Source organism: Budorcas taxicolor, chromosome 3, assembly GCF_023091745.1.
Source record: "Budorcas taxicolor isolate Tak-1 chromosome 3, Takin1.1, whole genome shotgun sequence".
Classification (NCBI taxonomy): Eukaryota; Metazoa; Chordata; class Mammalia; order Artiodactyla; family Bovidae; genus Budorcas; species Budorcas taxicolor.
The window spans coordinates 86837723-86862703 of NC_068912.1; the positions used below are offsets into that span (position 1 = coordinate 86837723).

At 39.8% G+C, this 24981-nt stretch overlaps 1 protein-coding gene and 1 long non-coding RNA gene across 8 annotated transcripts in view; one reads left to right on the forward strand and one right to left on the reverse strand.

Annotated features, from left to right (window-relative positions):
- Positions 1 to 10756, reverse strand: part of FGGY (FGGY carbohydrate kinase domain containing) — a 501197-nt gene extending 490441 nt beyond the window's left edge. For all 7 annotated transcript variants that reach the window (XR_008199109.1, XM_052636858.1, XM_052636853.1 and 4 more), the window contains exon 1: positions 10670 to 10756. The gene's annotated coding sequence lies outside the window, so the exon portion shown is untranslated. The remainder of the gene's footprint in view (positions 1 to 10669) is intronic.
- Positions 10757 to 10946: 190 nt separating this feature from the next.
- The window catches only part of LOC128045793 (uncharacterized), a 37406-nt gene continuing 23371 nt past the window's right edge, over positions 10947 to 24981 (forward strand). Inside the window, exons 1-2 of the long non-coding RNA XR_008199159.1 lie at positions 10947 to 11042; positions 11769 to 11829. This is a non-coding gene — a long non-coding RNA (uncharacterized LOC128045793). The remainder of the gene's footprint in view (positions 11043 to 11768; positions 11830 to 24981) is intronic.

Consider the following 24981-nt stretch of genomic DNA (forward strand, 5'->3'; position numbering starts at 1 on the left):
ATCTAATTTTACGTATGGTTTTATATTATATATGAAGTGGTATAATACCACTTGAAAGTTTACTCTGATAAATTAAACATGTATACTATAAATTTTAAAGTAACCACTAAAATAATATCTGAAAAAAGGATATGCTTAATTAGCCAATAAAGGAGGAAAAACATAGAATTAGAAAATAATTAATCCAAAAGCAAGCAGAGAAAGAGAAAAGAGAACAAAAAACAGATGGAACAAATAGAAAAGAAAAAAACAACATGCCATGTTTAAAACAAACCATAAGAATTACATTATATATAGTCCAAACACCCTAATTAAAAGGCAGAGATTTTTTATGTCTTGCCTTGTTAAGCTGCCTATAAAAAGCCCGTTTTAAATATAAGGAAACAAACAGGTTAAAAAGGAAAAGCAGGAAAAAGATATAACATAAAAGAACAATCAAAAGAGAGCTACACTTTGATATATTCGTATAACACTAAATAGATTTTAAAGTAAAAATATTACCAGGAATAATGATTCAGTAGATATTGAAGAAAAAATAGCATCAGAAATTATGAAATAATGAAGTGGATGATTCACCAATATGACCTAAAAATCCCAAATATTAATCCACCTAATAACAGAGTGTCAGAGTACCTAAAGCAAAATCTGATAGAACTGCAAGGAGAAACGTGTATGTCTACAATTATCATGAGAGATTTAAATCTGCCACTCTCAATAATTGGTAGAACAGGTAGACAGAAAATCAGGAAGTACATAATACATACCAATAGTCAATAAAGCTAACTGACATGTAAAAAGCACTTTCCCAACAAGAGTAGATTGTATTTTTTCTTTTCAAGAGCACATGGAATACTTATTAGGTTGGTACAAACATAATTATAGTTTTGGACTATGAATTTTAAATTATAACTAGGCTCAAACACATCTTTATTCATCTAGATAGGAATCATTATAATCAACACATTTTTGCCAATGAGAAATTAGTTTGTTTATTCCTGTAGCATAAAAATCTATGCTTTAGGATTTCACAAAATCTTGGAAAGTATTTTCTGCATCCTGCTATTTGTGGAAACATTTTCCCTGAAAAAATTTTTCTAGATGCTTGAAGAGTGGTCAGTTGGCAACAGGTCAGGTGAACACTACAGATGAGGCAAAACTTCATAATTCAGTTTGTTTAACTTTTGAAGTTCTGACTGTGTGAAGCGTGGTCAGATGTTCTTGTGGAGAAGAGGGCCCTTTCTGTTGACCAGTGCCAGCTGCACGCATTGCAGCCTTTGGTGCAACTCATCCATCTGCTGCACATACTTCTCAGATGTAATGGTTTCACTGGAATTCAGGAAGCTAAAGGACATCACCAGACGGCCAACACCGAAATCAGATTGATTATATTCTTTGCAGCCAAAGAGGGAGAAGCTCTATACAGTCAGCAAAACAAGACCAGGAGCTGACTATGGCTCAGATCATGAACTCCTTACTGCCAAATTCAGACTGAAATTTAAGAAAGTGGTGAAAAAACACTAGACCATTCAGGTATAACTGAAATCAAATCCCTTATGCTTATACAGTGGAAGTGAGAAATAGATTTAAGGGACTAGATCTGATAGACAGAGTGCCTGACGAACTATGGATGGAGGTTCATGACATTGTACAGGAGACAGGAATCAAGAACATCTCCAAGAAAAAGAAATGCAAAAAAGCAAAATGGCTGTCTGAGGAGGCCTTACAAATAGCTGTGAAAAGAAGTGAAAACCAAAGGAGAAAAGGAAAGATACACCCATTTGAATGCACAGTTCCAAAGAATAGCAAGGAGAGCATAAGAAAGCCTTCCTCAGGTATCAATGCAAAGAAATGCTACTGCTATTGCTAAGTCACTTCAGTCATGTCCGAATCTGTGTGACCCCACAGACAGCAGCCCACCAGGCTCCCCCATCCCTGGGATTCTCCACGCAAGAACACTGGAGTGGGTTGCCATTTCCTTCTCCAATGCATGAAAGTGAAAAGTGAAAGTGAAGTCGCTCAGTTGTGTCCAACCTTCAGCGACCCCATGGACTTCAGCCTTCCAGGCTCCTCCGTCCATGGGATTTTCCAGGCAGGGGTACTGGAGTGGGGTGCCATTACCTTCTCCAATGCAAATAAATAGAGGAAAACAATAGAATGGGAAAGACTAGACATCTCTTCAAGAAAATTAGAGCTATCAAGGGAACTTTTCATGCAAAGATGAGCACAATAAAGGACAGAAATGGTATGGACCTAACTGAAGCAGAGGATATTAACAACAGGCGGCAAGAATACACAGAAGAACTGTACAAAAAAGATCTTCATGACCCAGATAATCATGATGGTTTGATCATTCACCTAGAGCCAGACATCCTGGAATGTGAAGTCAAGTGGGCCTTAGAAAACATCACTAGGAACAAAGCTAGTGGAGGTGATGGAATTCCAGCTGAGCTATTTCAAATCCTGAAAGATGATGCTGTAAAAGTGTTGCACTCAATATGCCAGCAAATGTAGAAAACTCAGCAGTGGCCACAGGACTGGAAAAGGTCAGTTTTCATTCCAATCCCAAAGAAAGGCAATGCCAAAGAATGCTCAAACTACTGCACAACTGCACTCATCTCACATGCTAGTAAAGTAATGCTCAAAATTCTCCAAGCCAAGCTTCAGCAATACGTGAACCCTGAACTTCCAGATGTTCAAGCTGGTTTTAGAAAAGGCAGAGGAACCAGGGATCAAATTGCCAACATCCACTGGATCATCGAAAAAGCAAAAGAGTTCCAGAAAAACATCTATTTCTGCTTTATTGACTATGCCAAAGGCTTTGACTGTGTGGATCCAAATAAACTGTGGAAAATTCTTGAAGAGACTGGAATACCAGACCACCTCAACTGCCTCCTGAGAAATCTGTGTGCAGGTCAGGAAGCAACAGTTAGAACTGGACATGGAACAGACTTGTTCCAAATAGGAAAAGGAGTACGTCAAGGCTGTATATTGTCACCCTGCTTATTTAACTTATATGCAGAGTACATCATGAGAAACACTGGGCTGGAGGAAGCACAAGCTGAAATCAAGATTGCTGGGAGAAATATTAATAACCTCAGGCAGGCAGATGACACCACACTTATGGCAGAAAGTGAGGAAGAACTAAAGAGCCTCTTGATGAAACTGAAAGAGGAGAGTGAAAAAGTTAGCCTAAAGCTCAACATTCAGAAAACGAAGATCATGGCATCTGGTCCTATCACTTCATGGGAAATAGATGGGGAAACAGTGGAAACAGTGACAGACTTTATTTTTTAGGGGCTCCAAACTCACTGCAGATGATGATTGCAACCATGAAATTAAAAGACACTTACTCCTTGGAAGGAAAGTTATGACCAACCGAGACAGCATATTAAAAAGGAGAGACATTACTTTGCCAAGAAAGGTCCGTCTAGTCAAGGCTATGGTTTTTCCAGTGGTCATGTATGGATGTGACAGTTGGACTGTAAAGAAAGCTGAGCACCTAAGAATTGATGCTTTTGAACTGTGGTGTTGGAGAAGACTCTTAAGAGTCCCTTGGACTGCAAGGAAATCCAACTAGTCAATCCTAAAGGAAATCAGTCCTGAATATTCATTGGAAGAACTGATGCTGAAGCTGAAACTCCAATACTTTGGCCACCTGATGTGAAGAGCTGGCTCATTTGAAAAGTCCCTGATGCTGGGAAAGTTTGAGGGCAGGAGGAGAAGGGGTCAACAGAGGATGAGATGGTTGGATGGCATCACAGACTCAATGGACATGAGGTTGGGTAAACTCTGGGAGTTGGTGATGAACAGGGAGGCCTGACATGCTGCAGTCCATGGGGTTGTGAAGAGTCGGACACGACTGAGTGACTGAACTGAACTGAACTGAAAGTAAAGCAAACCAGCAACAGACCACCAAACAGTGACCATGACCTTTTTCTGGTGTGAGTTTCGCTTTGTAAAGTGCTTTGAAGTTTCTTCTTGGTCCAACCTCTGAGCTAGTCACCTCCAGTTGTCATATAAAATCCAGTTTTCATCACACATCACAATCCGATCAAGAAATGGTTTATTGCTGTTACATACAATAAGAGAAGATGACACTTCAAAATGACAATTTTTTTGAATTTCGGTCAGCTCATGAGGCACACAGTTATCAACCTTTTTCATCTTTCCAATTTGCTTCAAATACCGAGTGAATGTAGGATGGTCGAGACTGAGATTTTGAGCAACTTTTCATGTAGTTGTAAGAGCATCAGCTTCGATGATCCTCTCAACTAGTCATTGTCAACTTCCCGATGGCTGGGCACTATGTTCCTCATCTTCAAGGTTCTCATCTCCTTTGCAAAACTTCTTGAACCATGAATGCTTCTTGTACACTCATTAGCAGTTCCTGAGCCAGATGCGTTGCTGATGCTGTGAGTTGCCTACACTGCTTTATGACTCACTTTGAATAAGCAAATTCGAATAAGCAAATCACTTGAATTCACTTTTTTTTTAATCTAACATCATTTCCCTAGTCTAAAATAAATATAAAATAAACAGTAAGTAGTAAGTCATTAACATAAAAATAGAGTGAGAAATGTGCATTAAAATGACATATAAGATAACCACATTTAAGAATGTATTCCAGTATCAAACAGCAAAGTTCAACACTGTAAAACCACAAGTACTTTCATATCAACCTAATACAAAGACCACATTCTGGGCCATAAAACAAGTCTCAAAAAGTTAAAAAAATTCAAATCATATAAACTACTTTCTGTGACTTAAATGGATAGATGTGTGGAACATCCTCAAATATTTGGAGACCGACTGACACACTTCTGTAAACCATAGGTCAAAAAGACACTTTAAAAAACTAGAAAATGTATTCACTGAATGCAAATAAAAACAGCAAAACTTGTGGGATGCAGCTGAAGCCATACTTAAAAATTTACAGACTCAAATGCCTATATTAGAAAAGACATCTCAAGTAAATGACCTTAATTTTGCCTTAATACATTAGAAAAAAAAAGGGTAAGAGGGATCCAAAGTTAGCAGAAGAAAGAAAATAAAATTTAGGGTATCAATAAATTAAAAAATAATAAAGAGAATAAATGAAAACAAAAAGCTGACTCTTTCAGAAGATCCATAATATTCATAAATTTCTGGCAAGAATGATCAAGAAAATAAAGAGAAAAGAGACAAATAACCAGTATTCAGAATGAGGGAAATGAAATTACAACAGATTCTATAAATGTTTAAATGATAATAAAAGTATTATGAGCACCTTAGATGATATGTACAGATTCACTTAAATACATTAATAGAAACAAACCTCACTCAAGAAGAAACAAATAATCTGCACTGCTGCTGCTACTGCTAAGTCGCTTCAGTCGTGTCCAACTCTGTGCGATCCCATAGACGGCAGCCCACCAGGCTCCCCCATCCCTGGGATTCTCCAGGCAAGAACACTGGAGTAGGTTGTCATTTCCTTCTCCAATGCATGAAAGGGAAAAGTGCAAGTGAAGTCGTTCAGTCGTGTCCGACTCTTAGCGACCCCATGGACTGCAACCTACCAGGCTCCTCCGTCCATGGGATTTGCCAGGCAAGAGTACTGGAGTGGGTTGCCACTGCCTTCTCTGGATAATCTGCACAGTCCTCTATTATTATGTCAATTGACTTTTCTGTCTCCTCCATTAAAAAAAAAAAACAAAACACTCAAATGGCTTCACTGACGAAGTCTACCAAACATCTGAGAAAGAAACAATGTCAATTCTATATGAACCCTTACAGAAAACTGAAGAGAAAGAAATGTTTCCCTGCTCATTCTATGAGGCCAGAATTATCTTGATAACAAAACTTAAGAGACAATATAAGAAAAGAAAATTGTATCATTACCAAACATTAACACAGATGCAAATATTCTTAAAATTTTAGCAAATAGAATCCAACAAAATATAAAAAGGATAATAGGTCCTGGCCAAGTGGGATCTACCTCAGTAATACAAGGTTAATTTAACATTCAAAAAAAAAAAATCAATGAATGTAACTGACTATATTAAGTCTTTGAAAAAATTATGATCTCAATAGTTACAGAAAAAAGCAACTGACAAAATATTACACCCATTCTTCATTTATAAAAATTAATGAAACCTCTCAGCACAGGAGATTCTAGCCAGTGTACTATGGCAAGAAAATTTAAGACATTCTCATTGAAAGGAAGAAGTAAAATTGTCTGTTTTCACAGATAACATGATCAGATAGACAATCTGATGGTACAGGCAAAAAGTTATTAGAACTAAACAAGTAATTTAGCAAGATGGCAAGATACATGGTCAATATACAAGTAGCAACAAACAACTGATAGCTGAAACCCAAAAGGACAACATTATTTTCAATAGCATCAAAAAATGTGAACTACCTACAGATAATCTGACAAAGATCCATCTACTGAAAGCTAAAAAAACACTGTTGAGAGAAATTAAGGAAGACCTAAATAAATGAATAGATAGATTCTGTCCAAGGATAGAAAACAAAATTTAAGACATCAATTCTCTCCCCAAATTAATGTATAGATTAAACTAAATTGCAATTAAAATCTGAACAGGGCTTTATTTTTAAATGACTGTAAAATTAATATGGAAATGTAACAGGTGTAGAATAACCAAAACAACTTTAAAAATAAAAAAGTGGAAGGATATTCCACCTGACTTTAATATCTATTACAAAGCTATAGTCATCAAAACTAAGCGGTAATAGCATTAAAATAGACAAAGAAATCAATATAATGAAATAAAACATGCAGAAATGGGTCCACATATACATATGGTAAAATGATTCTGTTCAAAGGTACAAAGACACTTCATGAGAGACAGGATAGGCTTTTTATCAAATGGTACTGGAACAGCTGATACCATATGCAAAAAAGAAAGCTTGTCCATATCTTGTTCTACAGGTTAACATAAAATAGATCCTGGATGTAATATAAAATAATAAATAAAGCTTCTTAAAAAAAAATAGGACAAACTATCTGAGATCTCAGACTAGGCTCAACTTCTTAGATACCAAAACCATGATCCATAAAAGAATAAACTGATAAAACAGGCATCATTAAAATTACAAATTGATAAATTAAACTTCACCAAAATTAAGAACTCTGCTTTTCAAGACACTGTTAAGAAAATGAAAATATAAGCCACAAAATGGGAGAAAATTTTTCCAAATCACAACTATGATTTAAACAAAAAACAAACTTGTAATGAGAATATACATAAAAACCTCTCAAAAATCAATAAAGAAATAGGTCATTTTTTAAAATGGACAAAAGATTTAATAAACACTTCAACCAAGATGTATGAAATACATACGGAGAAATAAGCACATGATAAGAAGCTTGAGATTATTAGTCATTAGGGAAGTACATATTAAAACCCCATGAGAGAATTCCACATTAATAGAATAACTAAAATTTAAAAGTGACCACAGCAGTTGGGGCAAACTAGAATCACTCTGAAATACAGATTGGATGCATCTTAAAAGTTAAATACACACCTACCGTGTAAACTAGCCATTCCACTTCTAAGTATTTAACCAAGAGAAACAAAGGCTGCATAAAGACCTTTATACAAATAATCATATTAGCTTTATGTGTAGTAGCCAAGAAGCAGCAAATAATTCAAATGTCCATCAACAGGTTAATGGATAAACTAAATATGGCATAGTTGTACAATGGAATACTACTCAGAAAAACAAAACATAAATTTTATATGCATACACCACCTGGACAAATCTCAAGAGGATCATGCTAAAGAAAAGTCACCATACATAAAAGATACATACTGTATGACCCTACCGATAAATATTCTAAAAAAGTTTAAATAATCTATCCTGACAGAAAGCACCTCACTTCTTGGAATTAGAAAAGGGCACAAGAAATCAATGGGGGTATAAGAAATGTTCTTTATCTTGATTGTGATGACAGTGTCATGGATAATATTAAAACTTCTCAAATTAGAAATTTTATATATGTACAGTTTACTTTATGCCAGGTATACCTCAATAAAGCTGCTGAAAAATATTCCAGTGGTGAATGCCTTTTCTTTTCCAGGGTACTCTGACTGCTATATTCTTTCCTTATCTCCTACATTCAATCAGTAATTAATTCTTAAGCATTCTATTCTAATCCCTCTGTTCTAGTCCCATAACTATGCTAACCCATCTCTCACCTGCATTAAATTAGTCTCTTCAGTCCTCACCACTTCAATTCATTTGCCACCTTGCAGCCAGAATTAACTTTCTAAAACACACCCCTGAGTGTCAGTCACTCCAATAGCTGCTGCTTGCGCTAGAGATACATTTCAACCTCCTTAACCTGATTCACCTGACCCTCCCTGAGCTGGCCTTTGCACTCTCCCCATCCCCCTTTTTGGCGATTTCCCACTTCACTCTCTCCTGTCTGCCCATAATCACCAGTGCACCAGCCTTGTATATCTTTGCCCATGCTGTCCCAAGTCAGCATGTCTTTCTCCAGCCCAGTCATACTGAGGCTTTGCAACTCTCCAGTTGGGTATTATCTCCTCTGAGCCTATAGTGGCCCATTTGGACTTCTCTCAACTCCTGAGAATCTTAAAATTGATTTTTATTGGAATATAGTTGGTTAACAATGTTGTGTTGTCAGGTGTACAGCAAAGTGAATCAACAATATCCACTCTTTTTTTTAGATTTTTTTTCCCATACAGTCCATTATAGGGGAGAATCTTCTTATACCTTGCTACAACACCAATCTCACCATCACATAATCTCCTTTGCCAGACCAGACAGAAGCAGAATGGATGAAAGCTTGAAAGCAAAGACCAATCCTTGCTTTCCCAGAGCCTACCACAGTGCTCAGGCCCAGAGCACATTCCCAAATCAGTGAACAAATGAACGCAAGAGCTGGTTTGGGTGACCTCCCCTTACATAACTTGAGTAGACTCTAAATTCCACCTTATAAAAATAGGGGCAGGTAAGAGGCTGAACACTCTCTGTAGTACATTCTGGTAAAATAATTATTTCAAATATTTGGAGGTGGGGGTGGGGGTGGAGAAGAGTCACTACCTGAAACTGTTTTCAGAACCAGCTGATAACAGGTGGTGATTTGAACTAAGTGAAGTAGGTTAGGGAAAGGGAACCAGATTCCAGGAAAAGACAATTATTGATAGTAACAATTATTGATACCACAGCCTGGAAGAAGGTCCAGTCTCTGCCCAGTAAACTTAACTTTATCCAGAAAGACACAGATCTCCACTCTCTGGGTTGGTTCCTTCTCCCAATACACATGTTTTGACTTCCAAATCCAGCAGGGAGGCTCCCTTCCCCTCAGAATCAATCTCCAGGCCTTCTTACCCTCTGGGTTCCTTCAATCATCCTTAATAAAGACTTTTCTCAGCCTGCCACCAGGAAGTCCTCCTTAGCTGATCCCTCCAAGAGTCAGGCCAGTGGCCACAAGGTCAAAAGCAAAGGACAGGACCTCATTAACAGGAAACTCCCAGAAGACCAGGAGGCAGTCAGAAGGCTGGAAGACCCAGCTGGCAATTTAAGAAGTACAACTTCAGGATGCACATTTGGTGGATTACACGGAAGAGGGGGAAAGTAAGCAAAATAAAACAGAACTCTGCCCTCTATACACCAGCCACAAACAAAAAGGCAGCTTGCCTTCTCACTGCTCAGCAATTCAAAAGCATCATCACTTCCTTCCGCTAATACTGTATTTTAAAAATTAATCTAATGATGACTGCTTTTCAATATTTTGTAAATGACTTGACTCTTTAGAGACAAAATCAGAGACTCTTCAGAGACAAATGTTAAGACATGAAAAGTGCTTTGGTGGAATATAGTCAAGGATTAGGGAATTTCACCATTTTGCATCTTGTTCTTAAAATGAAAGGTCATTAATAAAAATGGAAAGATACTCCTAGGCCGTTTCTACCCAGGATAACTGTAGCCAAAGAGCATTATACTATCTAAACCGCGCTTCAAATATTATCACAAGTTGCTGAAAGCGTTGAAAGCTACAAGCAACACAGGTCTTAAATGCCTTACAGCAGCCAGATTGAAATTAAAAGGCTCAAAAATGCCTAGGTGACAGTTGCTCAGTCGTGTCCGACTCTTTGCGACCCCATGGACTATAGAGTCCATGGAATTCTCCAGGCCAGAATACGAGAGTGAGTAGCCTTTCCCTTCTCCAAGGGATTCTTTCCAACCCAGGGATCGAACCTCAGTCTCCCGCATTGCTGGCGCATTCTTAACCAGGAAATATCCTGAAATAAGGTGACAGAGGACCCTGGGGGGATGAAGGGAAAGCGAGGAAATTAACATAATTAACTGGATAGTGACTGCAGAGGACCCAGGGTTCCAGACATCTTAGGCAGCTTGGGGGAATGCAGTAAAGCCCACCCGTCTCTTGAGTGGCCGGACGCCTCACCCAGGAGTGTACACAGGGGACTCAACAAGATCTCGGAGGCGAAGAGCCCGGCTGGCGTTGGCGTTTAAGACTCAGGCCGTCAGAGGAGGAGGAGGAGGCGGCGACTGTGGGAAAGGGGAGGGAGGCTTGGGCCAGATACGCTCTCCGGTTGGAGAACGTTCGCGCTGCGAGCCTGCGTTTCTGTAAAGGCCCTGGTACACACGTGGGACTGAGAGGAGGGTCACTTACTTGTCCAATCTGAAATTACATTTTAGCTATCAGGGCTCTGCAGGTTGCCGAGCGGAGCCCCACCGGGCCTGGACTGGGCGGTCCCCGGGGGCAGCTGAGGCTCCGCCCCGCCCCGCGCGCGGCCCCGCCCCCTCCGGCCGGGGCGCTTGTAAAGCTTGCCGCGATTGGCCCTTTGAACCGGGCTGGGGATTGGCCCCCGCCTGCTCCTGCGGTCCTACGGCCGGGCGAGTCGTGGGGACCTGTCTCCAACAGGTTCTTGCACCGCCTCGGGGTCTTAAGGCCTAAAGTGGCCTCTGTCCTCTCAGGCCGCGAGTTTCCTGCTCTGCAGGCTCTTCTAGCAGAGTTTATCCACGCAAACTTTCAGTAGCCGTTGGTGGGTATATTTGTCCGGCGTGTATGCTGTAACTTTGCGTTTCAACAATGCGCTGAACACCAGGACTCATGCAGACAGTTGCTAAAATAAAGTGGTGGTAGTTTAGTCGCTAAGTCGTGTTCGACTCTTGCGACCCCATGGACTGTGGCCTGCCAGGCTCCTCTGTCCATGGGATTCTCCCAGGCAAGAATACTAGAGTAGGTTGCCATATCCTTCGCCAGGGCATCTTCCTGACCCAGGAATCGAGCCTGGGTCTCCTGCGTTACAGGCAGATTCTTTACCGACTGAGCTAAGAGGGAAGCCCTTCTAATAATATTTATCAAATGTTTTTAGTTTGTGCCAGATCCTATTCCTGATACTTTATTTAAATTTACTCATCTAATTTTGTGAGCAACCATGAGAAGAAGTGTCACAGTTTGTAAATCTACAAATGGGTCCCAGCCTGTAAGGAAATTAGTCTGGTGGGTCCTGGATACACCTATCTCATTTAGTCTTCACTATCCTTACATTTCCAGTTAGCTAGGTCCTAGTTGTCCCTAGTTTACAGATGCAGGGAGTCTGAAAGGTTTTTTAGCTTGTTTTGAGACACCCAGTAAGTAATAGGAGGGAAGATTCCACAAACTTAGCTTAAACCTGAGCCATATCTTTTAAAAAGTCAGGCTCCTAGGCTGATGGGACTGGCATTTGGAAGGTAATTTATCAAGTCTAAATTCTTTATCTTCCTAGAAAAGGAGAGGAAGGCACAGTAAAAGGAAGTGATTGTTGAAGGACACACCAGCTCTGAGAGGTAAGCCTAGGTAATCACTGTGCTTTCACTGAACTGGAGTGTGTGCCATGTGTGTGATAGTCACTCTGCTCTCCTCGTAACTACCCCAAATACATGGTCTTCTCTTGGTCTTACAGGTGAGGATACTGGCTCAGTGAGGCTAAGGCCATGTGATCAGTTCCTAGGGCTCCTGGATTGTTGTTGTCAGGAGGACGTTCTTTTCTACCCCTCTAAGCTCTTCTGGCTGGTCTAAGAATTGAATTTACAGATCAATGGGAGAAAACCAAATGAAAGTTTAATCACATGTGTACATGGGAAAGACCCAGTAAAACTGAGTAACTGAAAAACCATCCTTAACTAAAGATTAAAAAAAAAAAAAAGACAAAGATGTTGGGAGTAGTGGTTTGAGTTTTCAGAAGGGAGGAAGGCAGTTTACATGAAGATGGAAAAGAAAATGTTTGGTAAACAAATGTTTTCTGGATATGCAGAGACAATAGGACACAGAACAGAATTAGGAAAAAAAAAAAAACCTTCCCAGGTTTCTCCTAGTCTCCCATACCTAGTTCATACTATACTTATATATGATTGCTGCTTGGAAGAGGTCCCCTGTCTGCATTCTTTATGCAGCTAAGGGGGGACATCAGAGTTTTTTCCTGAGTCTTCTTGGGCTTTGAATTTTTTCAGCTCTAAATAATTTGCATGCCAAAGAGACATTTTGGGGTGGCAACTCTACCCACCCCCACAGGGTCATTTTCTTTCTTCTACACCATGACTGTTCACCTTCATTTCCAACAAATAGCCAAAGCTTGAACCATGGACTCTTTGGCAGTGTGGGAAGTACTAGGATCTGGTTCTCGGCACCTGTGTGAATCATAATGTATTAACACAATAGGAATAATATTATTAAGACCTGTTCATCTTACCTTTCCAGAGTATTGTGATGAGTAAATAAGGGAATAAATATAGAAATACTTGGTAAAGTGTTAGACGCTGAATACATGTAAGATGGCTTCTGAACCTTCCTCAGTTGTACCTCAGGAATAGAATAAATGAATATACTGATTGCCTTAGGAACTATGGCAGGAGATCTCATCTTGGCTAGACTTGAATTAATGTCGGTTTTCTTCCTGGCCTTTGTAGATGTCTCTGTTACTAGGCATTTGTATTTGATTTGGGGTTTGTTTCCTCTTATCATCATGCTGTCATCAGTGGTAATAGCAACAATAGCACAGTGGCTGGAGCTCCAGCAGCCATCGTGGACCATGAGAGGATTTCAAGAATGAAGGCTAAACACCCCAGGGTGCAAGGGCTTGAGTTTCTAACACCGAGCAGCACCAGACCAATACCTACTCCCCACTTTCACTTGCAAGAAAGAAACTGCTTTCTTGTGCAAGACACTGCAGTTTTGTGTTTTCTGTCCATGGGGCCAAACATAATCATAACTGATATGTATACTTTATATCACAGAAATCCTGGAGCAATTCTGTGATAGATGCAGAAGCAGACCTGGAGAGTGTAAATGACTTGTTCAGTGTCATCCAGCCAAGTGATAGAGGCATAATTTTGTGGCCCGTTCTCATTTTCTTTTTCAACTATGACCCACTGCCTATTGTGCATGAACAAATCTATTTTTTTTCATCTGCTACAAGTCCCCTACATATGAATGAGTTCTGTTTTGTGAGCACATTCGTTAAGTCCAACAAAGTTAGACTAGGTACCTAACTAACACAGTTGGCTATATAGTACTGTACTGTAGTAGGTTTGTAATACTTTTCATACAGCAAACACATTTAAAAAAATAAATAAATAAAATAAAACATTTTTAGTTTTATAGTAAAGTATCTTGAAAAGTACAGTAGTACCATACAACAGCTGGCCTACAGGGACACATTCACATCTTTGAAACTTTTCAACTTGAAGGTTTGTATGTAGGGGACTTACAGTACTTCCACTCCATTCATTCTGGGAGGTGGCAAACTTTTTCTATAAAGCGCCAAATAGTGAATTTTGGGGACTTTGTGAGTCATCTAGTTTCTGTTGCAACTACTCAACTCTGCTTTTGTAGGGCAAAAGCAACCATAGATAAAAGTAAATAAGTGAGTGTGACTATTTCAGAACAACTTTACAAAGGCATACAATGGCCAGTGTGACCCAGTGTGCCTTAGCTTGCCAGCCCCTGATTTATTAGATTGTGATGTCCCATCACAAGAGTGCATCAGAAATATATTACAGGGTGTAGGGGGACTGTGACATTCCAGGCACCTGTACACTGTTGACCAGTATAAAGCTAGTGAGTGACAATGAGATACAAAAGAAAGAAAGATCCCTAAATTGGTAATCATGAGATCTGGACACTCAGTTCAAATCTGCCCTGAAACCAGACCTATATCCTGAACCAACCCCAGTTGCCTAAGTTTCTTATATATTGGGATCAAATAACACAAATATTATCCGTACTTTCCCATTTTTCATGGCTACAAGGAAGACTGAGATAAGATGATATACACAGCCATAACTTCAAAGCTGCAAGTGTTATCCAATTATGTGTATACTGCTTCACTTTAGGTGGGATTATAGCCTCCTTCAGCTCCCTATCCTTACCTCTATCATGGAACTAGAATGTATCAAATGCTTGGTAGTTATTAGTGCATCTGTTTATTTCCACTAAGCATAAAGGATTATCCTGTCACATTGGATTAAAAGACTCAGTTATTGGAATGTCTTGACGTCCACTCTAGGTTATTGGCAGGCAGTGTGGGCATCACGCAAAGTCGTCCAGTGGACAGGTCACAAAGTCACTTCAGTGACGCAGCACATCAGATTTAAGTGAGACAGAAAGAGCTGGGTTGTGAAACTGGAACCAGCTGAACTGGAAGTTTGTGTAATTTCCTTCCTATTCAGAGCCTATTATGTGCAACACCAGGAGGCAGACAGGAGACCTGGTGCTCTCCCCGGGTGATCCATGGTGACCCTCTGATGCTCCAACTCCACTCTCTGGAAGCTTTTTCTAATTAACCACCCCCTCCCCACTATGGAAAAGACATGTTTTCCCTGAGATTCTTAGAGTCATGGCACAGAAATAGGTATGGTTATTCATTTATTCATGAATTCAGACATTTATGTATTCACACATCTAACAGAGATTGAGAGACTGGTTTTTTTAATTCATATATTTATTTTAATTGGAGGATAGTTACTTTACAGTATTGTTATGGTATTTGCCATATATCAGTATGAATCGGCCATAGGCATACATGTGTCCCCTGTGTCCTGAACCTCCCTTCCACCTCATTCCCAGTCCCATCCTTCCAGCTTGTCAGAGTACCAGCTTTGGGTGCCCTTCATCATACATTAAACTCCCACTGGTCATCTATTTTACATATGCTAATGTATATGTTTCAGTGCTATTCTCTCAAATCATCCCACCCTCTCCCTCTCCCACTGAGTCCAGAAGTCTGTTCTTTATGGAGATGGTGTTGAGAAGAACAGATATTGTCCATGTCATCATGGAACTGACAGTCACGAAACAGACATTCAATGTATAAGCATACAGATATATATAGATAGATAGATATAGATATAGATATATGGATTTATATATATATTAGGATATATATATATAGGGATATATATATATAAAACTGAAACTGAATCCATGTAGATAGATCCTATATATATATATATATATATATCCAGATATATCCAGTATATATCCCAATGTGTGTGTGTATATATATACACTAACATTGAATCAAGCTAAGTATTCACTGACAGATGAATGGATGAAGATGTAGTATGTACATACCATGGAATACTACTTAGCCATTAAGAAGAATGAAGTAATGTTTACAGCAACATGGATGGATCTAGGGATTATTGTAACAAATGAAGTAAGTCAGAAAGAGAAAGACAAATACCATACAATATCACATATATGGAATCTAAAACATGATACAAGTGAGTTTATCTATGAAACAGAAACAGACTCACAGACCTAAAGAACAGACTTGTGGTTGCCAAGGGGAAGAGGTGTGGGGAGGAATGGATTAGGCGTATGAGATTAGCTGATGCAAACTGTTATATATAAAATGGATAAATAACATTGTCCAACTGAATATCACAGAGAATATACCATGATAAGCCATAGTGGAAAAGAATATATACGTGTATATGTATAACTGAATTACTTTCCTGGACAGTAGAAATTAACATTGTAAATCAACTATACTTCAATTAAAGATTATTTTAAAAAGCAGTACATGATTAAAAATGTGAAAAAACCTAAAGGAGATTTTCATTCAAAATTATCTAAATCATGTCAATTATACCTACAAGAGATTTTCTCAGTATTAATAAAAGTTTAAAAAACGTAGAAAGCATCCTCATGGCTTAATTGCCAATGCTTTTTCTTTCTAAGACATGTGTAAATTAAGAGTTCAGCTGGTGGCCTCTTAACTTTGATGAAATAAGATACTGAAACCTGATGCCTCCCCCAGGACTTTCTTCCGCTTTCTTTATTGTCTAGCCTGTAGATAAGGTGTCATATCTGAGGACATTCTGTGTAGAAACTGTGCTAAAGGCTTTGCAAACATCCTCTCAAGTGTCTCGCAGTAACCCTGCAGGAGACACCATTATCATACACTTCTAACACTGAAGAGACTGAGATATCTTGCCCGAGGTTAAACAGTTTATACCACTTCCTTTCTGAAATTAGTGGAGGATCACAAAATGAACTTTTCCCAGCCCAGATAAACGATAATGCATCAAGCTCCTGTCTCTTTTTTTAAGAATTAATTCTTATTGGAGTATATTTGCTTTACAATGTGGTGTTAGTTTCTACTGTACAGCAAAATGAATCAGTCGTACATATACATATACCTACGCCCACTTTTTTTTTAATTCTCTTCCACAGAGCATTGAGTAGAGCTCTCTGTGCTATATAGTAGGTTCTCATTAGTTATCTGTTTTATACATAGTAGCATATATATGTAGCAATCCCAATCTCCCAATTCATCCCACCCCACCCCTTTCCCCCTTGGTATCTATATGCTTGATCTCTTATGTCTGGATCTCTATTTCTGCTTTGCAAATAAGATCATCTATACACTTTTTCTAGATTTCAAACATATACTCCTTTGTCTTGGGACAGCACTGCAAGAGGTCGAGAGGTTTAGAACAGCTGTCACATACACCCTGAGGAAGGCAGGCTGCACATGCAGTGGAACAAAAATAAGCTTTGAAATCAAACAGAACCAGGTTATAACCTCAACTGTAACATATAGATCGTGTGATTTTGCACAGACTTGGTTGTCAGAGCCTCATTTTCCTCTTCTGTAAATGGCACTGTTGATACCTACATTCAAGAGTTGTGTGAGCGTTAAGTAAGTTCACTCAATTATTCACTCATTCAACAAATACCTGCAGAGTACTTACCTCATGCTAGGCACTGTATGTAATATAAAATGAATACTATACAAAAGTCCCTAACAGCTGGATGGCTACAAAGCAAACACTCTGGGGAAATTTTATCATTTTGTTTTTATTTTTCTGGACCAGTTTCCCTCTTCTACTAGCACCTTATTTTTATATTTAGTTCCACTCCCAATCTAGGGACATCCCACGTGGCGCTAGTGGTAAAGAACCCACCTGCCAGTGCAAGAGAAACTAAGAGACACAGGTTCGATCCCTGGGTTGGGAAGATCCCCTGGAGAAGGGCCCAGCAACCTACTGTAGTATTCTTGCCTGAAGAATCCCATGGACAGAGGAGTCAATAGGGTCATGAAGAGTTGGACACGACTGAAGCAACTTAGCACACTATAGTACATTCTGTAATCAGGTGCCCTGCCCTTCCCTGGCCTGTGGGTGAGCATGTGAACCAAGGTAGGTCATGGCCACACTCTCTCTGGAATTTGAATCTTCAGCGGAATGATACAGAGACTAAAAATGGTAGGAGCTCATGCATTCCACCCTTGCCAAAACTCTTCTGCCTGGGAGCAAAGATGTCTTGCTTCCAACTCACTTCCAAGCCTAATTCTCCAGTCTTACTATCATTTTTGTTTGTTTTTAGGTCACATTATCATTCCAAAAATTCCCTTTTGCATAAGCAATGAAGAATCAGTGTTTGTCATAGGCAAACATATCAGATGCCCACTAAAGATGAAAAGTTAACTCTCCTTTCCCAAGAATTGCTGAGTTAAAAGAACAGAAGAGTTAATAGTATATAATGGCACATAGAGGTTAGAAGTGCTCACTTTGGCACCATAGATCATAAATTCAGAATAGTTCACGTCTGATATTCTGAGTAAGAATGCCATTGACTTACATTGGTTGGGCGGTAGCCCTTACAATGGGGTGTGCATGGTACACACATTGTCCCATCCAAAGATTGAAGAAATCTGTGGAGTAAATGTCCTTATCACACCTTGTCTTAGGTGAGGATGTTAAAGCTCAGAGGGGTTAAATAACTTGCTTACAGTGATAATAATTTGTGGAGTCTAGTGCAAAATAGAAATACAGGGCCCCATGCTGAGAAATTATTAAATAATTTCAAGATGGTGACAGCAGAGCATTAAACCAACTTCAGATTCCTTCTGAGCTTGAGCCCCCCTCCCTTCCTTTACCCCCTTCCTTTACAAGGATATGACTTCACATAGCCATAAAGTTGGTCCAGCTTACTTAAGTTAGTAAGTGACAGAGCTGACTTATACCTGGACCTCTTTGATTTGAAAGTCCATGGTCTCAATTCATGTTGTCAAATCACTCATGTTGTCTACGTATTGCCCTCATCCCCTACTCCATAGGGAAGCTGGGCGACTCAAATAAGGTTGATAATGATGAGAGCTTCAGAGACTCACAGGGAAAAGTAACCCAGGATAGTAGTGATAGGCTTAGTTCTCCCCTGCCTTCTTCCTGGTATTCAGTCTAGCCCTACCTTTTGAGAGGGTCCTAGACCACTCAGAGTGAATTTAGAGGAGGCTAAGCAGGATGGTGATGAGGCTGCATGCACCCATCTCATGCACCCATGCACTTCTCACTCTGAAGATGAGAAGAGTCACAGTGGTCATCAAATGTCTCCTGCTGAGACATAAGCTCTATAAGAGCCCAATCTGTCCTGCTCACCAAAATACTCCTTGTGTGTGGCACAGTGTATATGATATGATTAATGCTCAATAAATAGTATATGGAGCATTAATTAAACAGTTCACTGAATGTCTGTTAAGTGGAAGAGGAATTAGATGTGTTTTTTTGCCCCCAAGGAGAAGGTCAGTCCCAGTGGGGTAGACAGATTTTGACTCTTCGGTATAAAAAGCTCTATGGCCCCGGGATGGAAAAGACTAATAGGAGGTCCCCTTCCAAAAAGGGGCTCCAGTGTGGAGATGATGACAAGGATATTCCCCAAATACATTCCCTAGAATATCAGACATGGCAAAGAAGACGCTGGTCCTAAGTAGCCATCTGAAAGATAGTAGCCATCTGGGCCTCTGTTGGGAAGCTTTTCAGAGGGAGGCTCTGTAAGAAACAGTGCTGTCCCTTAGACAGCCTTCTAAGCTTCAATGTTTGTGTGTGCGTGCTCAGTTGCTCAGTCGTGTCTGGCTCTCTGCAACCGCATGGACTGTAGCCCACTAGCCTCCTCTGTCCATGGAATTTTCCAGGCAAGAATACTGGAGTGGGTTGCTATTTCCTACTCCAGGGAGTCTTCCTGACCCAGGGATGTTTAGAATCTATGAATCTGCATGTTTTATCCAAGCTGTAAATGTTAGTAAGGCCAACTTCAGTATTCCAAAGTAAGGCAAATTAACTGAAACTAAGTTTACTAAAGTTGTGGGGGTTTTGAGGGTTCTCTGCTTCTTAGCTTTGGGCTTAGATAAAGTAAATATAATATTCAACCCCAGTGGGCAATCCGGATGTCAGATTCACCATGCTTACAGACAGCCAAGGAGGGAGAACTCTGAATAAATCTGTCTAACTCGTAATGATGAATTACATTACTTCATAGTGATCTTAACCTTCGGAGGCAAAAGTCCAGACAGGTTGAGGAATGGAAAATGAGGACATAAGGGGCGAACAATTCCATTAGCTCTAATCAAAGGAAGAGGCCAAAAGGGGATTAAAATCTATAGCTTGCACAAAAAGAGCAGAGACTAAACCATTCCAACTTTGAAAAGATTAAATATTTGCCACTGGCTCCTGTTTCTTCCACCCAAAGAGTTTATTAATTTACAGTTAACAGTCTGCCTACTTCAGCTAACAACAGTTTTGAAAATGAATAATAGACCTACTTATTTAAAACCAAGGAAAAGAAAATCTACGGTGTAATTGCCATTTCCTCTGACCTATATTTTTACCTTTATTTAGACCAGGGATTTTAAGCCGGGGTGGGGTGGGGGAGGTGGTCCAAGTACTCTATTTTTTAGATAGAATTCAGGAGGTCACCACAATTTTATTAGAATTTTAAAATAATACATACATACATTACTTTTTTTTTACCTAGTGAAATGACTCATAGCTATTTCAGATTTTAAGAGGGTATCTGCCTACATCTCTGGAAAAAAATATTAAGATTTTTTTTTTTTTTTTTTTGCCACACTGGGCATGTGAGATTCTAGTTCCCCCACCAGAGATCAAACGTACACCCCCTGCACTGGGATCTCAGAGTCTTAACCACTGGACCTCCAGGGAAGTCCCCAAGAAATCTTAGATCAACTTCCTCATTTCAAGCTTTCTTCTCTTCTTGATTCAGATATTCATTGTATGTTGAGCCCGGTGCTGAACACTATTCTCAATATTTGTACTGAATGCTTCCTCATTTAACCCTTCTGGGAGGTAGGTAACATTGCCTGCCTCTTACTTTTTTTTCATTCTTGAAGCAAACAGAGAGTTTAATAGTAATTGCTACCATTTATTGAATACTTCTGATATACTCATTGTTTTTCAGTTTAGTTCAGTTGCTCAGTCATGTCCGACTCTTTGCAACCCCATAGACTGCAGCACGCCAGGCTTCCCTGTCCATCACCAACTGCCGGAGCTTACTCAAACTCATGGCCGTTGAGTCAGTGACGCCATACAACCATCTCATCCTCTGTTGTCCCCTTCTTCTCCCTCCTTCAATCTTTCCCAGCATCAGGGTGTTTTCCAATGAGTCAGTTCTTCACATCAGGTGGCCAAAGTTTTGGAGTTTCAGCTTCAGCATCAGTCCTTCCAATGAATATTCAGAACTGATTTCCTTTAGGATGGACTGGTTGGATCTCCTTGCAGTCCAAAGGACTCTCAAGAGTCTTCTCCAACACTGCAGTTCAAAAGCATCCATTCCTTGGTGCTCTTTATAGTCCAACTCTCACATCCGTACATGACTACTGGAAAAGCCATAGCTTTGACTAGACAGACCTTTGTTGGCAAAGCAATGTCTCTGCTTTTTATTATGCTGTCTAGGTTGGTCATAGCTTTTCCACCATGGCTTTTACATCTCATATAATCTTACAACAATCCAGTGAGATAAAATGTTATTTTCTGCCTGTGTCATTAGTGACAAGCTAAATAATCAAAAAAGTTGAGTAACTTATTCAAGGATATTTAACTAGATAGATGAAACATGAGCCCAAATCTAATTCCAAATCCTGTTCTTCAGTCACTGCAACATACTGTTATTTCCTGATAGTCTGTAGTACTTGCTCACGTGCGCTTCTGTCACTTACCAGAAGCTGCTACAGTGTTCACTGTCTGACCTGTTTTGTAGTCTCAGTTCAATTATACTGACTTTCTTTCCATCAGTGGACCCTTTCAGAAGATGGGAGATATTTCAGCAAGTAGGTGTAATACAAAAATATCTTACAACTTTCCCCCTCTGGAAATCCAGGCCATCCAAAAGTTCTATCCACAAGTGCTTTTTTATGTGTTTGCTGTGGAACTCTCACAAGAGAGTAATCTCCCTTATTGGGTCTCACAGGAGCTCTGTTTCCAGGCAGAGGAGGGTCTTCTGGGCGTAGAACCAGAAAGACAGCAACTAGGGACTGATTGAGTCCACAGAGAAGATACTCCCTTTTCCATATGTCTGACCCTTCAAGGCTCCCACTAAATCTCTTCTCCAAGAAACCTCCCTGACAGGACATTTGGTCCCATTAGCACTCGCATGTCAGCACCACACTACAGTTGAAGGATTGCCTGTGAGCAGAGGAGGTATGAAATGTTTGTTGTAACAATTCCTCTCTCACTCCTACCCATCTTTACTTTCTTGTCTGTAATGCACGAGACACTTCTGAGGTGAACAAGATACAACCCTTCCTCAGAGTGGTGGGGGAGCCACATGTGAAGAAATGATTTCAATATCTGTGTTAGGGGCTAAAATAGTGGTATTCTTCAAGTAATGTAGGAGCCCAGAAGAGATAGCCACAGCCTCCCTGGGGCTGCTCAGGAAGGCTTCGTGGGGGAAGTGACATTTAAGTGTGGTTCAGAAAAAAGAGCAGGAATTTTCCGAGAAAGAAAAAAAAAGGGGGGGGGTGGGTGCTGAAGGCATTCGAGAAGGGTACGGTGTAGAGGTGTAAACAGTCACAACATGCTGGGGAATAGCAAGACTTTCGGTTTGACTGGAAGGGAGGTGTATTGAGGGATGGGTTTGAGTTTGGTGCAGGACTATGAAAGGCCTTATGTGTCGGCTCCGAGGTCTCAGCTTTATCTTGTCAGCACTAGCATTTTCTTTTCAGTTATTTGAATATCTTACTGCATGTCCCCTTATCGTATTACACATATGGGTGAGAAATAGAAGTTAGAAAAGACATAATGGAGAAGAGAAACAGACAACAGTATAATTGAAACAGTTACCAAAGATAGAAACAATTTAAGCATAGCAATATCATAATTTTTAGCTTTAATTAAAGATGTGTGGACGAAGGCGCCTCCCTATATGCAATGTGAAGAAAACAAATACATTAAAGAAAATGCTTTGCTCTTAAAAAAAATTTCTGGAAGAAGAAGGTTAGTGAGGAGACAAGGAGACCAGAAGGTATATTTATTGAGTGCTTGTCCTGTGTGGTTTTACACAAAACTGAATTCATTCTAATCCTTAGCTCATGGTATACTTTCATCATGTTAGCAATGAGGAAATGTCCATCATCATTATTAATAGTAAAATAAAATATTCTTTAACTTGCCACCAAGTTCAGCAAATAGAACTAGAACATCGGTGTTTGCCCATGTATTCCTCTTCGTTCCTTTTCCCTACCCCCAGCCAAATTAACCCTTCCCAAACGCTATTGACTCTCGCAGTTTATTCCTTACTTTTCATACACAGTATGCACACACACACACACATTTGCATTTATTATATTACAGAGATTCACCACTCTGGCGCATATGGCTATAGTTTATTCCTTTTGCTGCTTTTTTTCCTTTACTGTCTTCTATTGTGTGACTGTATCACTATAGATTTAGACATTGTGCTGTCAGTGGGTATTGGGGGTTTTCCTTGACTACCTACTCCTATGAAGAATTCTGATTTTTTTTTTTTTCCTTTTCCAGTTCCAAATCTCCCACCAACTCTTTGAACTGGGTATGATTATCTTCACTTTAGGTATGAGGCCACTGAAACTCAAAGAGCATTAGAAACTTTTCTGATGTCACATGGCCACAGAGTGGCAGAGCCAGGGTTTAATTCAATTCTCTGTGACTCCAAAGCCTGCAGTGGCACTTCCTCCCTTCCTTGGAGGACCAGTTCTCCTCTCGATCCAATGTGTTTCAGGCTCAGGAGACTCCCCCAGCTCACTTTTGCTCTGAGTCCCTGTGAGTCACTGCTGGGGTGAAGAGGGGATTTCCTGAGCTGCCCCTGTCAATATATATCAAAACATCCTGTTCAGTCAGACAATTCCACTGGTAGTAGTCAGCTGCACTAGGAGCTTCTGGTCCAGCCATTTGGGTGGGGCTGCACTGGCCCAGCAACCTGCTAGAGTGAATCTCCTTCTTTCCCCCATTTGTGTCCTCAACTAGGTAATAATGATAATAACAATCTTTTTCTTGTAAAGAGATCCAACACTCTCTCTGAATTAGGAAAATGATTTCTATTAGCCCCATTTTCCTGATCAGGAAATCAGGTAGTAAGTGGTAGATTGAAAAAAGGACACCTCGTCCGGGGTCTGTTCTGATTTTCTGTACAAATATCTTCTACTTAAATATATCACACTATGCTGAAGACTTTCCGAAAACCCAATATTCAGGCCATTCTCCCAACATCATCCTTACTACTAAGAGGGCCATTATTTCCAAAGGAAAAGTAGTCAGCTTTCATTCTCTTTTAGCAAAACCACAGATTTGCTAAATGATAGTCACAATACATATGATGTGGTCTGGAGGTGCTAGAACATCATCCCCCTTAATATCTCTTTTCACTGTCTGTCACAGGGACAGAAGTTCCACTTTTCCTCCACTTGTGCCTCCACTTGTGTTGTTTTTGGCCCTCAGAAAGTTTTCTAGGAAAAGGCAAGATCTAGTATAGATCCTAGTTGTTTGGGTTTTTTTTAAAGAAAAGAACTACCAAAAACTTCGATTGAACTTTAACTGTGTATTCTTTCGGTATCGTGTTGGAGCGAGTCTAACGGGCCTGTGTCTGTGTGTGCTCCATCACTCAGCCGTGTCCAACTCTTTGCAACCTCATGGACTGTAGCCCGCCACATTCCTCTACGCATGGAATTTTCCAGGCAGGAATACTGGAGTGGGTTGCCATTTCCTACTCCATGAGATCTTCACAACCCAGGGATCAAACCCATGTCTCCCGCATCACCTGTACTGGCAGGCCTACTGTAGGGTTATTAATTTTCTAAGGTTTGGCACATTATTTACTATTGTTTAAGGCCCAGAGTCTGTGGAGAAACATAATATAGATTTGTTTCCCAGTACAGATGCAAATGACTTTTGTTGGGAAGAAAAATAACCCCAAAGATTATGCTTTCATTGCCCTATAGGACGTTAACTGGTTTTGTCCAATTTTGTGTTTAACTGACTAGTCTTATCCCAATGTACTTTCTTCAGGGCATAAAACGTGTCTCACATGTTTTTTCAAATGACTGTTAGTAATCTGCTGGCTCCTTGATTAATGAGTTAGATTACTCTTGTGCTCACTTCGTAATTGTTGATATTCTTTTTTAAAAAAATTTGAGATTTATAAATACTTGGTTTACAATGTTGTAT